The 17,299-nt window shown below is 42.5% G+C and overlaps 1 non-coding gene across 1 annotated transcript; it reads left to right on the plus strand.

The window, feature by feature from the left end:
- Nucleotides 1-505: 505 nt before the first annotated feature.
- LOC147132685 (U2 spliceosomal RNA) lies at nucleotides 506-693 on the plus strand. Its single transcript, XR_015082347.1, has one exon. It is a non-coding gene; the product is annotated as a U2 spliceosomal RNA (small nuclear RNA).
- The last annotated feature ends 16,606 nt before the right edge of the window (nucleotides 694-17,299 follow it).

Below are 17,299 nucleotides of genomic sequence, written 5' to 3' on the forward strand. Positions count from 1 at the left end.
ACGCGGTCTACCCCAAAGCAGCTCAGCACTTCCTCAATCAGTCACGTGGTACGGTGCTTCAGGACGGTTCAAGCGTCATTGCTGACGTCGCCGAACCACACTTCGCCCTGTGTCTGCACCAATTACTCGACACATTCTTCGAAATCTGTTCATTTCGCCCATCAAAAGCATCGTTGTATCCGCTGAGGAGTGCCAGTTTAGATTTTATAAATCGTTCAGCAAAGTTCACGACGTTGTCTGCCTCTGCTCCTTTCATTATACCATGAATGTGGATATCGTCACCCTCTTAAAATAATCGCTGATGTCATTTTTTATGCTTTTTCAGAAAACACGAAAAACTGAACCACATTCTGATTACCTTACATGTATTAGTGATTTCATTTCAGGCGTAAGATTGAATGATATGTTTAACGAAGGATGCAGCCGATTTTACCAGAGGTGGCCAGCATCCTGAGGAGATGTTTCAGGCAAAAAAATTAATTTGGGCAAAATCTGACTTTTGTCCATAGTAACAATAAAACTTGTTCAAAAGAAAAAAAATCTGTTCTTATCAGTTTAATATCTGATACGTCCCCTATCCGGGGACCATATATTAAATTGGTTTTTGGAACTGGGAGACGGAATAGGGGCTTGCTCCGTCCACTCCATGCATCGACCTGATATTGCAGTACCCCCAGGAACAGCGCACCCCCTCTGTTGGTTAACAACAAGACTGAAAAGATGAGGTGTATGTGGATCCTACAATGTCGAAATGCTGGAAACAATACTGATGTTTACGGACGTTGTTAAGTGCAGTATAGTAAAAAGAAAATAAGTTTTGTAACGTTGTAAAGGTTGCGTTGTCACTAGAGAAGGATATAGTGTAGTTGTTTTTTTTTTAACCCTTGTGCGGTCTTACATTCTGTTTACTCCCCTTGTTCTATGGGTCAAAAAAGACCTGCCCTACCAGAGCCCCAAAATAAAGCAACTTAATTGAATTTTAAATCCCAAATCTATTATGCATGATGAAACAAGCTGTTATTTATCAATTCAACACAATTGAAGTAATTTTGTATTTGTGACATAAACAATCATCAATGACCATTATTACGCTTTTTTAAAACACAAACCAACTGTCATAAAACTTTTCTTTTACACAGAAAATATATATTATTGCTATTATATAATATGTGAAGTAATCACTTCTGAAGTAATTGTATTTGTTGGTAAGGCGATAGGGCTGGTTCGTTTATGGGGCTAACTGTAAACAAGATGGTGTGCCGGTCAGAGCACAGGCAGGAAGAGACAGGACCAGGGGCGGAGCCATGGGTGGGCCTGGGTGTGCACAGGCCCACCGCACAGGCCCACCCAGATTGACAGACTGCCCACCCAGTGAGATTCATGAAAAAGAATATATATTTTGAAATTTGTATTGACTAAAAATGTTATTATTATTACATTTTTATTATTTATTATTATTAAATTCTGTTTGAATTTATGTTTCGTTCTGTTTATTTTATTGAAATCAATTTTATTGATTATTAAGTATGGCATAATTGTGGATGTCTAAGGAAGATCTGAACTTGATATTCAGTTTGTCATTTTATTTGAATATACGATGCATCCGAACAGTGCTCAGTGAGAGAAATATTCAGGCCCACGCTGATTTTTCGAGGCCCAGCCATTGGCCACGTTCTGGCTCCGCCCCTGGACAGGACTCCAAGGTGCGATTTAGTATCCTTTACTGGACTGATGTCTTGCAAGCGAACATACATTGGTGCACAAAATAGTATAAATTAAGATTGATTGGTCGATTAAATGTGCCCTGCGACTGGCTGGCGACCAGTCCGGGGTGTAGTCTGCCTTCGCCCGTTGACGGCTGGGATAGGCTCCAGCAACTCCCCGCGACCCTGTATAGGATAAGCGGTTTGGAAAATGACATGACATGGTCGATTAAATTGAGTGTTTAATTGAGTCTGCAAAATAAACAAGGGAACATAGGAATTAGCACCAACATTCAATACTACAAACAAATAATTTTCATAATATATCAATCAGATTTAATGTCCAAATGCTGCCTTTCCAAATATATGTATGAAATGAAAGTAACTTAAAGAGACACTTGGATGAGCTTAACATTGGGACTTTTATAATAGGTTTGCATGTAAAAAATGGCATCAGTACTAAAATGCCTTTCCCCAAAAGACTGTAGTGATTTAAGGGCTTTCTTTGTGATTACATTTACGACAAATTGGCCCGGCCCCCTTTTGGAGCTCGGCTTGTTATTTTTTCGGTCTTAGCGGTACGTCACAGCAGGGAGGCAAGTGTGGTAATATTGCTCGCATTGTCAGTTCTGTTGTCTAAAACAGCGACCGATCGCCACCAAAATGCAAATGCACATTACTACATTACTACTCTTGTCCACTTCAAACTGTGAAAGTACAAAAAAGTTCTGCACAATAGTTTGGATCTATTGACAGCAAACGTGTGCTCATCATGATCACCGCCACAAAATCAAAAATGCATTGGCGATTGCTTCTCCACTTACACAAGCTGAAGCGGACAAGAGCATGAATGCGCACACGAACCCCGACTGCTTATATTTTGGACATTTAGCTACGCTAAACTCTTGTCAACTCAAGAGGCAGACGGCGGCTGGGAGCGAGCAGCAGGCAGCCATCAGGCCAGCATTGATCTTCATCCCTCCCTGGCTAACAGTAGGATAACGGCACGGCTAATAGGAACAACTAGCTTCAGGCCGTTAAAACAAAAGGCGTTAGCACAACAACATTTGCTCCTTACTGTCCGTCCAGCCTGCGTCGATCTTCATGTCGCGGGGTTGCCTCCCAAGCAGTCGCGTACGTTGTCCCGACACCGCACAGCTTCAGCGTGAGAGTGAGCTAAGACCTCATCAAACACCGGGGCTGTCTTGAACGTGCGCATCATCGCGGAGCGGCATGTGCTTTCAGCCGAGTGTGGCCGCATTGGAACGCACCATTTCGTCTGTTACATTCCAAATTGGACGGCCTGTTGTCGGTCGAAAAACTGTGGCCATTCCTCATCCAAATATACAGTATGTGCACATTTTCATTCCCACTTCAGTCTCTGTAAATATCCTGACTGGTGTTAAATGCCTCGCTCCTCCTAACAGTGATCAGCAAAGAAGCAGTGTTTTTTATTTGTTTTAGCAAAGAAGCAGTGATGCGCTCGTTCCAGCATAAATCGATGTAGCTCTGCTCACTTCCACATTTCCTCATTCTCATATAAATCAGCCACGGAGAGGTTAATCCTTTTGGTATGTTGAAGTGGGCATTAGTAGGGATGTCCACCAAAATTTTGGTGCCAATTGATCACCGTTTTGGGAGGCTATAAGCAATGAAAGTACAATGATTTCCAATGGAGAGTTTGTAATTGGCCCCTCCAGTGAGTCCGACCGAACAAGGATAGAACAATAGGGGGCGCGGCCATTTTCCTCATTAAAAGGAGGTGGTTTTCACGTCGTCACTTATTTCCTAATTTCTTGAAAATGAATTGATGAAATAGAAAATGACAACTTTTCATTTTCCGGATAACAAAATATATAAAATGAACTTGTTAGTGAAAACATGGCCATCCCGACCCAAGCATCTCTTTAAGAATGTGTAAGAAAGAACTCAATCGGAGTGAAAATGTCATGTTGTGGTTTACCAAATGTGAATAAATAAATCAAGAAATGTGTCACTAAGAATTTACTTTGCTGTTTATTAAATTATTTCAATCATTATTTCTTTCAGCAATTAAGTATTTTTGTCAATATTTATTTGCCTCTTTCAATATTTATTTATTTAGCATTTATGTTGTTGTTGTCCTTTCGGCTTTTCCCGTAATTGTCATGTCATGTCATGTCATCTTCCAAACCGCTTATCCTATATAGGGTTGCGGGGAGTTGCTGGAGCCTATCCCAGCCGTCAATGGGCGAAGGCAGACTACACCCCGAACTGGTCGCCAGCCAGTCGCAGGGCACACATAGACACTGTCACTGAGCGGGAATCGATCCCACGCTGCCCGCACACAACTCAGGCGTGTGTACCACTACACTATCAGCGGACATTTTCCCGTAATTATTATTATTAAATACTCAAACGTCAATATTTATTTCAATATTGTTTTATTATTATTTTTTAAATATCTCACTGTTTATTTCAATATTTATTAACTTAATAGGTGTAATTATATCAATAATTATTTCTGTACTTCGCTATTTCAAAATTTCAGTTCATGTATGCATTACCATATTTCTTCAATTACTTAAATATTTATTGAAATATTTCATTATTTTTTTTAAATATATATACAATATTTTGAAAATGTATTTAAATATTTAAGTATTTGTTGGGTATTTCACTGTTTATATTGACAATATTTATTCTAACATTTAAAAATGTGTTTACATTTTTTCAATATTCATTATTATTTTAAAGATCTCAATATTTGTCTGCTTATTTTAAAATTTCATTTATTTGAATATTTATTTGTACGATATAATTCGTATGATGATTGCATAATTCATTTATATTTAATATAATTTTCACATTTCAGTATGTGTTTTTACACGTATTATTTGAGTGTTTATTATTTCAAAATGTATTGTTTGTCTAATCACTTCAATATCTAAATATTTCAGTATTGATTGAAATATTTCCCTCCAAATATTTGTCAGTATTTTTTGAGCTCCTCATTTATATTTAATTATTTAAATGTTTTAATATTTATTCAAAATTTTTAACATTTGTTTGTCGAATCCTCAACTTTTTTCAGTGCTTTTTTCAAGATTTAAATGTTTGATTATTCGTTACGTATACAATTATTTCACAATTGATTTCAGTATTTATTCAACTATTTAGGTTTTTTTATTTATTTGTTCATAATTTCGGGGCGGCACGGTGGTCGACTGGTTAGCACGTCCGCCTCACAGTTCAGAGGTCGTGGGTTCGATCCCGGCTCCGGCCTCCCTGTGTGGAGTTTGCATGTTCTCCCCGTGCCTGCGTGGGTTTTCTCCGGGCACTCCGGTTTCCTCCCACATTCCAAAAACATGCATGGTAAGTTGATTGGATACTCTAAATTGCCCCTAGGTGTGATTGTGAGTGCGGATGTTTGTCTCTGTGTGCCCTGCGATTGGCTGGCAACCTGTTCAGGGTGTCCCCCGCCTACTGCCCAAAGACAGCTGGGATAGGCTCCAGCACGCCCCGCGACCCTTGTGAGGAGAAGCGGTACAGATAATGGATGGATGGATGGATGTTCATAATTTCTTTTTGTCAGCATTGTTTTTTTCAATATTTTTTCAACATGTCAGTATTTCTTTCAACATGTACTTAGAGTATTTCGTTCAGTCCTTTCACCATTTAAGTATGTCACTCTTTTAGTCAATCTTCATTTAATTTCAACATTTATTTACCTCTTTCAATATTGATTTATTTGAATAGTCATGCATTTATTTCAATTTGGCAATCCATCCATCCATCCATTATCTCCCGCTTATCCGAAGTCGAGTCGCGGAGACTTCCCTCTCCCCAGCAACATCCTCCAGCTCTTTCAATTTGGCAATATAAACATTTATTCAAATATTTATACCTCACTCCTCTTTTCAATATTGTTTCAATACGTTTTTAAATGTCTCACTGTTTATTTATTTCAAGATTTATTCAGTACGTTTAATGACACTGATATTTATTGAAATACTTCACAATTATCAATTTCCACTTTATTTCAATATTTATTCTGTTATTCAAACATTTATTAACATATTCCATTATTTAAATATGTATCCAATGTATTTTATTATGTATTTAGGTTGGGTATTTTTTGTTATATTTCACTATTTATTGATTTGTTTCAGTATTTATCAATGAGTGAAATATTTCAGTTTTTAAATATCCATCCATCCATTATCTATACCGTTTCTCCTCACAAGGGTCGCGGGCGTGCTGCCGCCTATACCAGCTGTCTTCGGGCAGTAGGCGGGGGACACCCTGAATTGGTTGCCAGCCAATCACAGGGCGCACAGAGACAAACAAACATCCGTACTCACAATCACACCAATGGGGCAATTTAAAGTGTCCAATCAACCTACCAAGCATGTTTTTGGAATGTGGGAGGAAACCGGAGTACCCGGAGAATACCCACGCAGGCACAGGGAGAACATGCAAACTTCACACAGGGAGGCCAGAGGCAGGATCAAGCCAACGACCTCTGAACTGTGAGGCGAACGTGCTAACCAGCTGCCCACCGTGCCGCCCCAGTTTTTAAATATTTATTACTCATTTAATTATCTCAATATCTGTTTGCTTATTTCAACATTCATTAATTTGAATCTGTAATTATTTCATTATTTATGTTTTTTATTTGTTCGGTTACTTAAATATTTACTTATTTCAATATTTATTACTTGTTGAATCATTCATTCATTCATTATCCATACCGCTTATCCTCACAAGGGTTGCGGGCGTGCTGGAGCCTATCCCAGCTGTCTTCGGGCAGTAGGCGGGGGACACCCTGAATTGGTTGCCAGCCAATCGCAGGGCACACAGAGACAAACTTCCGCACTCACAATCACACCTAGGGGCAATTTAGAGAGTCCAATCAACTTACCATGTTTTTGGAATGTGGGAGGAAACCGGAGTACTGGGAGAAAACCCACGCAGGCACGGGGAGAACATGCAAACTCCACACAGGGAGGCTGGAGCCGGGATCGAACCCAGGTGAGGTGACGTCACAAGCACTGGCCACAATATTAATCGATCAATCAATCACATTTTATTTATATAGCACTTTTCATACATACAAATGCAACTCAAAGTGCTCTAAAACATCCAAAGCAAAACATTAAAAAATCCGTTCACGCCCTCCCTCCCAACAAACCCAAGACAGATATCCACTAGTACATCAGCACTCACTAACACACACCCACACAAAGTGCACAACCTGATAAAATGTGTTAAAAAGACCTGACAAGGCACAGAGAAACCATATGAAGGAAAGGGTACCCAAGGGGAGCTCATCCGCGCTGAGGGGAATGACAGCCCACGGCCACAGGGGCGCCACCACCACAGAGACCCCCAGCCCGGATTAGACAGGCTGACCCCACACAAAGTGTAGAGGCCGCCGGCCACATGGACCCAAGGAGTCCCTGCGATGACAGCCCCCATGGGAAGGGCAGCCACCCCTCCCTCAACGCGGAGGCGCCCCCATGAGGAAACACTGGAGCTAAAAGCTGACAACGGCAGAGAGCAACAAAATTAAAAGACAGAACAGCAGTATTGTCTAACAACTAAAACCAGTAAGATAAGATAAAAATAATCTTCAATCAAAATAAAAGATAAATTATTTAAAAGTTGTTAAAAGCCAAACTACAAAGGTGTGTCTTGAGCTTCCTCTTAAAAATATCAACAGTCTCTGCAGACCTGACGTCCTCTGGCAGGCTATAGGACCAAAATGGCTGAATGCTGCCTCGCCATGCGTTTTGGTCCTCACCCTTGGAATAATTAAAAAGCCGGCGCCAGAGGACCTCAGGATCCGCGAGGGCTGGTATGATAAAAGCAAATCAGATAATTAAGATGGCCCAAGACTATTAACACATTTATAAACGAATAAAAGTACCTTAAAATCGATCCTGAAACACACGGGGAGCCAATGCAGCAATTTCATAACTGCCGTAATGTGCTCCCGCCCTCTGGTTCTCGTCAGCACCCAAGCGGCTGAATTCTGCAGTAGTTGCAATGGTGAAATGCTCTTTTTCATTAGGCCAGAGAGCAGGGCATTACAGTAATCTAAACGACAGGAAATTAAAGCATGCATCAACACTTCCGTGTTAGCCTGAGAGAGAAACGGACGGACTCTGACGATATTCTTAAGGTGATTAAAAAACAATCTTGGTTATATTTTTTAATATGAGGAATAAAACGCCAAGGTTCTTCACACAATGTGAGGGATTAAAAACTTGTAGTTTTAGTAAAAGTTTCTCTGACCTTCAGGGCCGATAACTAAAACCTCAGTTTTGTCCTGATTGAGCTGTAGGAAATGATCTGCCATCCATGACTTGATATCTAAAATGCAATTTAAAAGGGTATCAATGGGTCCTGTGTCATCAGAAGACACGGCAATATACAGCTGTGTGTCATCAGCATAGCTGTGAAAGCTGATGCCGTGTCCCCTGATGACATCCCCAAGGGGAAGCAGATAAAGATTAAAAAGTAGGGGGCCTAAAATCGAACCTTGGGGAACCCCACATTTAATTTCATGGGTTTTGGAGGAACAAGTATCCATACTTACAAAGAAATATCGGTCTGTGAGATAGGAATAAAACCAGTTAAAAACAGTACCGGAGATGCCCACTAGATTTTTAAGTCTATTTAATAAAATTTGGTGATCTACTGTATCAAAAGCAGCGCTAAGATCCAGTAGCACCAAGACTGTGAGTTTTTTCACGTCTGCAGTGCGCCTAATATCATTTAAAATCCTCAAAAGAGCAGTCTCTGTACTGTGGTTCATCCTAAAACCCGATTGATATTTCTCCCAAATATTATTTGTATTTAACAAATGATTCAACTGGATGAAAACTAGTTTTTCTAAAATCTTACTCAAAAACGGTAAGTTGGATACAGGTCTGAAATTATTAAAAACGCTCGGGTCAGAATTGCTCTTCTTCAGAAGCGGCTTTACCACCGCCGTTTTAAAGACAGCGGGGAAGACGCCCGTCTGAAGAGAGCAATTGACTATATTTAAAATTTGTTCCTCAAAAAATCCATAAAATGTCTTAAAAAGAAGTGTGAGAATTGGATCCAAAAGGCAGGTTATTGGGCTTACCTGGGAGAAAACCGACCAAGTGTCCTTGCATCAACCAGGGCAAAACTTTCCAGTGTTTCCTCATGTAAATATGATTGTCCAGATTTATTAAAACGTGTGTTTTGACGGGCTAAAAGACTGGATCTTATGTCATCGATTTTACTTCTGAAGTGGTCTGCAAAGTCCTCATAGAAAGCATCTGTTGGTCTCTGTGGGGACTTATTAAAATCAGAACTAGTTAAAAGTTCAAAGTTGGAGAAGAGAACTCTGGGGTTGTTTTTATTGACTGTAATGAGGTTTGAGAAATAGGAAGATCTTGCCAGTTTGACTGTTTTATTGTAGGATTTCAGTTGTTCGCATAATATTTCGTAGTGTACTGTAAGTCTACTTTTTCTCCACCTCCTCTCTGCACTCCTGCATTTTCTCTTTGATGTTTTGATTGCATTGTTTCTCCACGGGGGCACAGTCTTTGTCTTTGTTGTTTTAATTAAAAGTGGAGCTACTGAATCTGATGATGATTTAAGATTTAGGTTAAAATTGTCAACAATAAGATCACACAGTGCAGGTAAAATGTCAGGAGGAGTGCTTTTTAAGATCTCGATAAAATTTGCAGCCACCTCAGAAGATAGGTAGCGTTTCTTCACTGTTCTCACTGGGACTGCTAGATGGTTAAAACTGGCGATGTTAAAATAGACAGTAGTGGTCTGACACTGCCAAGTCAACAACAGAGGACACACCAGCGGACAAGCGATAGGTTATGACCAAATCCAGGGTGTGTCCTCTATTGTGAGTTGGCTGCAAGACGTTGAGGTATATTTTAATATAGAATAGTGCAGTTAGACTTCAGTTACGCCTGTGTTAAGTGAGAAGTGGGCACGCGTGAGATCTAAGGGATCAGCAGGACACTGGTCTGCTAAGGTGGAGACAGGATAAGAATAAGAATAAGAATAAGAATGCCTTTATTGATCCCACAGTGGGGAAATTTTCATTGTTACAGTAGCAAAGATATAGGTCACACAGGGGCGGCGGCATAATGTGGCCATTAATGTATAACATTGACGGCAAACATTTAGAATCAAACCTATGTAGATATACGCAGTAACATGTGTATATACACATGTGTATACACACCAACCTACATCTACATAAAAAATATGAGGAACACTCATTTCGGCCTGTACATAGTACAGAGGAAAAAAATACTCTAAGTGACAGTGCTGCAGTGCTGTAGTGAAATGTAAGGAACAGCATTGGATAAAAATAAAACTAGACTAACAGTAGTGGGGAATGTTGAGTATTGCACGGTATTACAGTAGTGGGGAATATTGGGTATTGCACGATACGAGCTCAGGTGCAGGACTGCACAATTGCACTAATGACCGCCAGTTTGTAGAGACTACACAATGTTCTTGTTAAAGAGTCTGACAGCAGCAGGCAAGAAGGAACGGCGGAATCTCTCCTTTGCACAGCGAGGGTGTAACAGTCTGTCACTGAAGGTGCTGTGGAGTGCTGTTAGGGTGCCCTGGAGGGGGTGGTCCGGGTTGCCCAGCATTGATGACAGCTTGGCCAACATCCTCCTGTCCCCCACCGAGTCCACAGAGTCCAGGGAGCAGCCCAGGACAGAGCCGGCCCTCTTGACCAGTTTGTCCAGCCGCTTCTTGTCCCGGGCCGAGACGCCGCCTGCCCAGGTGACCACTCCCTGGAAGATGACCGATGCAACCACCGAGTCATGCTGCAGAGGAGCACGTCAGACACACAGTCCTGTGTCCTCACATACTGTGGCCGGTTTGTGAGGTAGTCCTGGATCCATGTGGTGAGGTGGTGCGCCACCCCCGCCCGCTCCAGCTTGTCTCCCAGTAGGGTGGGCTGGATGGTGTTGAAAGCACTGGAGAAATCAAAGAACATGATCCTCACAGTGCTCCCCGCCTTCTCCAGGTGGGAGAGTGAAGTGTGGAGGAGGTAGATGATGGCATCATCCACACTGATGCCAGGCTGGTATGCGAACTGGAGTGGGTCCATTGAGGAGCTCACCAGGGGGCGCAGGTGGACAAGGACCAGTCTCTCCAGGGTCTTCATCAGGTGAGACGTCAGCGCCACCGGTCTGAAGCTGTTGAGCTCCTTCGGGTGGGGGGTCTTTGGCACCGGGACCAGGCAGGATGTTTTCCATAGCTGGGGGACCCTGCCCAGCTTCAGGCTCAGGTTGAACATGTGCTGGACAATTCCACACAGCTGGTCTGCGCAGGATTTGAGGAGCTGGGGGCTGATGCCATCTGGACCCGCTGCCTTCCTCGCCTTCATCTTCTTCAGCTGGTTCCTCACCTGAGATGTTGTGAAGGCCAAGGCTGGACAGGAAGGAGTGGTGGCTATCTGGTGTAGCTGGGAGCTGGAGACTGTGGAGAAAAGAGGGGAGGGGGTGACACGCCCAGCAGGAGGAGTAGGTGGAGACTGCAGCAGGAGAGACGGAGTGGAGGCAGGCATCTGATCGAACCTATTGAAAAAGAGATTTAGCTCATTTGCCCACTGCAGGTCCCCCCCAGTCCGGGTCTTGGGTTGTCCGTGGCCTGAGATGGTCTTCAGGCCTCTCCAGACTCCCCTGGCGTTATTCTGCAGCAGCTGCTCCTCCATCCTCTTCCTGTAGGACCTTTTCCCCTCTCTGATCCTCCTCCTCAGCTGGCGCTGCACAGTCCTCCGCTCCTCTATGTTGCCTGACGCAAAAGCCCTCCTCTTCTCCTTCAGGAGAGCTTTTATGTCTGGTGTGATCCAGGGTTTGTTGTTGGAGAAACACCTTACTGTCCTGGTGGGTATGGTGTTCTCCATGCAGAAATTTATATAGTCTGTAACAGTGTCCGTTAGACTACTAATGTCTTCCCCGTGAGCATCGCTGAATACTTCCCACACAGTTGTGCTGAAGCAGTCCTTTAAGGCCTCCTCGGCCTCTCCAGACCATCTCTGAACCGTGCGGGTCACAGCTGGCTGCCTGCGGACCAGAGGTTTGTACACAGACTGGAGAGCCACCAGGTTGTGATCAGCTTTGCCCAGCGGGGGGAGGGGCAGTGATGTGTATGCCTCCTTGGTGTTGGCATAGAAAAGGTCCAGTGTTTTATTGTCTCTGGTGTGGCAGGTGACATACTGTGTGAATGAAGGCAGAGAGGAGGAAGGGGAGGCATGATTGAAGTCACCAGAGATGAGTACCAGGGCATTTGGGTGCTGTGTTTGTAGCCTGCTCACTGCTGCAGTCAAGACATCACAGGCTGTGTCGCTGCTGGCAGCTGGTGGGACGTAGACAGTCACCGCGATCACGTGACTAAACTCTCGCGGGATGTAGAATGGCCTCATGCCAACAGCTAGCAGCTCAATATCCCTGCTGCAAAGCTGCTCCTTAATCGTGATGTGCCCAGGATTACACCATCTATCGTTCACAAACACAGCCAGCCCTCCTCCTTTCCTCTTTCCACTCTCCAGCGTCCTGTCCGCGCGTATGATTTGGAAGCCGTCCAATTCTACGACCGCGTTCGGTGTTAGCGTTGTTAGCCACGACTCCGTGAATAGCATCAGGCTAGCCTCCCGGAAGTCCCTCTCGTGCCGGGTAAGCGCCGCTAGCTCGTCCATCTTGTTGGGGAGCGATCTAACATTCCCCATGATAACAGACGGGAGGACGGGATGGTATCGTCTCCTCCTTTCCCTGCGTTTAACCCCCGCACGAGATCCCCGTCTCTTCCTCCTCAGCTCACGGGGGATATCGGGTCTCGCCCCGGGAGCCGGCGCATGGTTAGCACGGAGTGCTAACAGCTGATTCCGGCTGTAAACAATGGGGGCTCGGCTCCGAGCCAAGTCGCCGGACACGATCGCGCAAAAAATAGCCATCAGCAGCAGCAAGAATACCGCAGTTTGGGTGTCCATTGCTACGCAAGTTACGACTATCAATTATACGAAAAAGGTATGAGGTAGAGTAATATTAAAGAACAAAAACACACGAAAAGGCTCACCGATGAGCCGGAGCTACTGTAGCGGGCTGCCACTCGCGCGGCGCCGGAAGTCGGTAATTGTCATCAGGTAGGGGACATCTGGATAAGATCTCCTTTGTTTTTCCAGACTGAAGTTGAATAGTCTCAAGGTAATCAATCTTAGGGGGTTAGGAGTAGTAAACTTTGTGGCACCTCTTTTTCTGGGGCATCCTAGGGGGTTAGGCATCTCCCTGCCGAGGGGGTCTGGAAGGTGTTAGGCGGGAAATAGACGAAGGAATTAGCTATTCAAGGGCACCCAATGCATATGTAATAATCAAGTTTGAATATTCATCCTGCTCCCCATAAGAAGAGAGACACGAGACGGGAGGAGCGCGCGCCACAGCAACTTGGAGAGCAACTTCTTTTGGCATCAGCTGTATTGGTATCAATAAAATCTTGTTCCCAGTCAATTGAATTGTCAGAGAAGTCTTTTCATCATCAACTCAGACTGGCCTTGCGTCTGCTCCGGACAAACGCATCGACTGACCCTGCTCAACTAAAGAAAATACACTACAACGTGCTGTTTAAAATCCAAGCAGTTTAAAAGGTTTAAAAATTCTCTGGATAGTGGGTCCGAGATATTGTCTATGTGTATATTAAAATCGCCAGTTATTAAAATCCTATTATAACTGGAATATAAAATGGCTAAGAATTGGAATGATGGGGAGGTCTATAAACGGTAATGCAGAGAATAGGGGGACTGCTAAAAACAAAGGCATGATGTTCAAACGATAAATAGCTGCTAAAAATGATCTCTTTTGATAAAAGAGTATTAATAAAAATTGATGCAGTCCCGCCTCCTCTTTTCCCATCCCTGGTAGAAAATAAAAAGTAAAAATTCGGTGGGCAAGCCTCGGTGAGAGCAACTGGAGCATCTGTACCAAGCCATGTCTCAGATAAAAGAATACCATGTAAATTATTGTCTAAAATCAGGTCGTTTATGATAAAAGTTTTGTTTAAAAGGGAGGGCACGTTCAGCACAGCCAGATTAATTATTGTGCTGGACGTGCGCTCATGGTGGTATGGATGAGCAGTATTAACATATACCAGATTACCACTGTTAAAACCACATTCTTTGTGTGTGCGAGGGAAGCATCTGCCGGTGATGGTTTCAATGGGAAAGCTGTCCGATGGTGGTAATGATAATGAGGGCCTGCAGGGGAACCTAGTGAGGGTGGTGGTACTGTGAGCAGCTGGTATTGGCCTGTAGGTGATTGTAGTGACATTGTCATTGCAGTGTTTATGAGTAGAAGAAGAAATATGATTGGTAAACAAGAGTCAGCTGGGAGTGGAATTGGTAATGACATGGTGGATGTTCGCGGCTAAAATCTTGCTACCAAGAGAGTTCGGATGAACACCATCCGGCTGGTAAAAAGACGGGCGATTCCAGAATAGGTGAAAATTGTCAATAAAAGCAAAGTCAAGGTGGCCACAAGTGCGTAGGAGCCACGTGTTCAAGCTTAAAAGGCGGCTGAAGCGCTCGACTCCTCGAGACAATATTAAGGTACACATTTCAACCAGTTGGAACCACCTGACAAACACCAATTTATCAATAATTACAATAAAGAGAGAATGAATTGAACTTCATTCCAAATCTATTGGAGTCATTTCGGATGATGAATGATTTTTGCATGTGGTGAGGTACGTGTGATTGTTTTTGTTGAGTGTGATTGCCTAGCTTCATTTGCACTGAAATCATTTGAATCGATACACATGACTTTTCTCTCCAGAGTATTTCTTCCACATATGCTGTGTATTTGATGACTGAGAACTTTTCAACAGACAAAAGCCCAAATTACAATTATTTTGGGATGGATCATTTCTGACACCTAGTGGTGACCATTGCACACGGCCAAATCTGTTCTTTGAAATCAAAGTCATAGAGGATTGTCCTTGCATTCTATCAGTTCACCACTAGATGGCACTAAATTCTACACACTGTACTTGAGTTAGCTTTCAGGACTGCGTTTTGCTTTCGTTTACTTCCATACAATGCTACTTTCATCCAACATTCTGTTTCCTCAAACCCATTTTTCTTAATCTTTTTGGGGTTTTCTTTATTTGTTTTTTTTTTACTTTTTTATGATTAAGTCCTGCAATTCGGCTATTTTTCGTGTATTTAACTAACCATTAAAGTCGTAATAGGTATCCATGTGTTTAAGTATTTCATTTTATCAAGATCCGTTTTTCGACAAACTTCCAATCTTTATATTGCAGTGTATCCCTAGATTTTATTTTACTACTTCCTATCCCCTTTTTAGAGAATTTGATCCAGTTTATCAACACCTACGGTGTTCCAAAAACTGTTTTTTTATCAGTCGGACAGCAATTAAAATTTTGGCCACATCCAGCCCGCGGGCCTTAACTTTGACATATGTGCCTTAGGGGCTCCGTAGAGTGGAGACATATGGAAGGCACAACAAAACTAGGGAAAGGTATCTGGCCGGAGGAGGGGTATTGTCAGAAAGGAAGAGGTGGGGTTTTTATGGAGGTACACTTGGTGCAATAGTAACTTCTACTTGTACCACGGAAATTTGTACTTGTAACAAAGAAATGGATAAAATATTCTATTCGTAGAGAAAACAATTTGAAGGCGTGTGAAATAATTTTGTATCTGTAAAAAAAAAAAAAAAAAAAAAATTGTACCTGAAAAACAAAAAAAAATATTTTGTAAAAAAAGGAAAATTTGTACCTGTAGAAATGACAACTTGTATGTGTGGAAAAACAAAATTCTACTTGGTAAGAAAAACAACTTTTAGTTGTGGAAAAACAATTGTACGTGAAGCTAAATCTGATTTGTACTTGTAGGGAAATACTGATTTGTCCCTGTATGGATGGCAATTTGTAGTTGAAGAAGTCCCCACTTGGGGTCACGAGTGTTTTTTCTGCTGCTGGACGCACAAGTGACTTTTGCACCACATTTACCACTACCATGTGGAGCAAAACAGATTTGTACTTGTAAGATTCACGATTTGTACTTGTACACGAGGCACACGAGGGTGCTGGGGGGTGGGGCTAGGGATGGGGCTAGGTGAAATGCACCATCTCGACCAATCAAGTGCGACGGATTTGGGCGGCTGAAGCTCAACCTCATTGGTTAACCTTGGTCGCCAAGCGGGAGCGCGCACGCTGGAGCACCCTATAACCACCACTTGGCAACCTTCTGTTTGATGCTTCCGGGTACATACGTAGTGTCTCTTACCGGTTATTTTGGTGCCATGCAGGGATAGAATTGTATCTACTGCTCTGAAATACTGCGATTATAGTACAACAATAGTCAACATGTGTACGCTGGTCCCCTGTGTTGGTTAAAACATTTCTTAGGTGACCAACAAACGGCTAACGCTAACGTATGTGTCGTTCACACGTAGTAATTACGGTGTGTGTGCATTGACTTCATATTCTTTCTTTGAGTTATGCAGAAGGCTAAACGTGACGCATATAACATACATACTGAAGTAGGATGTCAATTTCCATTGGAATTGTTTAGTAGCAGAAGAATGAAGTAGGGGATAGTGTATGCACAATCAGAGGTACTTAGACGCACTGCATTTTCATGGAATTGCGTTACAATAACTATGACATTCAAACTTCTTACGTGTATTTCTTTGTAGTTAAAATAATGACTATTTTTTAATGTATCAGCTGCATTTATCTTTTACTGTTGGTAATTAAATAAAAACATGTAAAGAGAACAATTTAGAGCAACAATTTACCAAAGGCCAGCAGTCATTCAAACACAGCAAAGGACAGCAATTTTTACCTTCTTTCAAAACATAATTGCTGTAGGGCTGCAACTAATGCTTATTTTAATAATCAATTGTATTTAGTAATCTTATGAATCAAAACAAACATTTTATTTCCATCCTTTCATTCTAAAACACTGCTTTCAAATTTTCTGTGCAGAAAATGCACAAGTTCTTAATTAGATTTGTCTTTGGCACATCAAAGCATATTGAAAAATGTTGATCATTGTTATTTATTCATTCATTCATTCATTATCCATATCGCCTATCCTCACAAGGGTCGTGGGCGTGCTGGAGCCTATCCCAGCTGTCTTTGGGCAGTAGGCGGGGGACACCCTGAATTGGTTGCCAGCCAATCGCAGGGCACACAGAAACAAACATCCGCACTCACAATCACAACTAGGGGCAATTTAGACAGTCCAATCAACTTACCATGCATGTTTTTGGAATGTGAGAGGAAGCCGGAGTACCCGGAGGAAACCCACGCAGGCACGGGAAGAACATGCAAACTCCACACAGGGAGGCCGGGGCTGGGGCTGGGATCGAACCCACGACCTCTGAACTGTGAGGCGGATGTGCTAACCAGTCGATCACCGTGCCGCCCATGCTTATTTAAGTAAAAGCAAATATCTTATTTTTGAAGAAGCAAAAAAAATAGGTGCTTTCATCAAAGGCTACATAGACCTGAGAATATTTACTGTTGAGAGGGTGAAAATTGAGGGATTTGGATAATTTCAAACCAAACATGAA

This window comes from Filicampus tigris, chromosome 18 (assembly GCF_054856515.1).
Source record: "Filicampus tigris isolate MCC_2025a chromosome 18, RoL_Ftig_1.0, whole genome shotgun sequence".
Taxonomy (NCBI): domain Eukaryota; kingdom Metazoa; phylum Chordata; class Actinopteri; order Syngnathiformes; family Syngnathidae; genus Filicampus; species Filicampus tigris.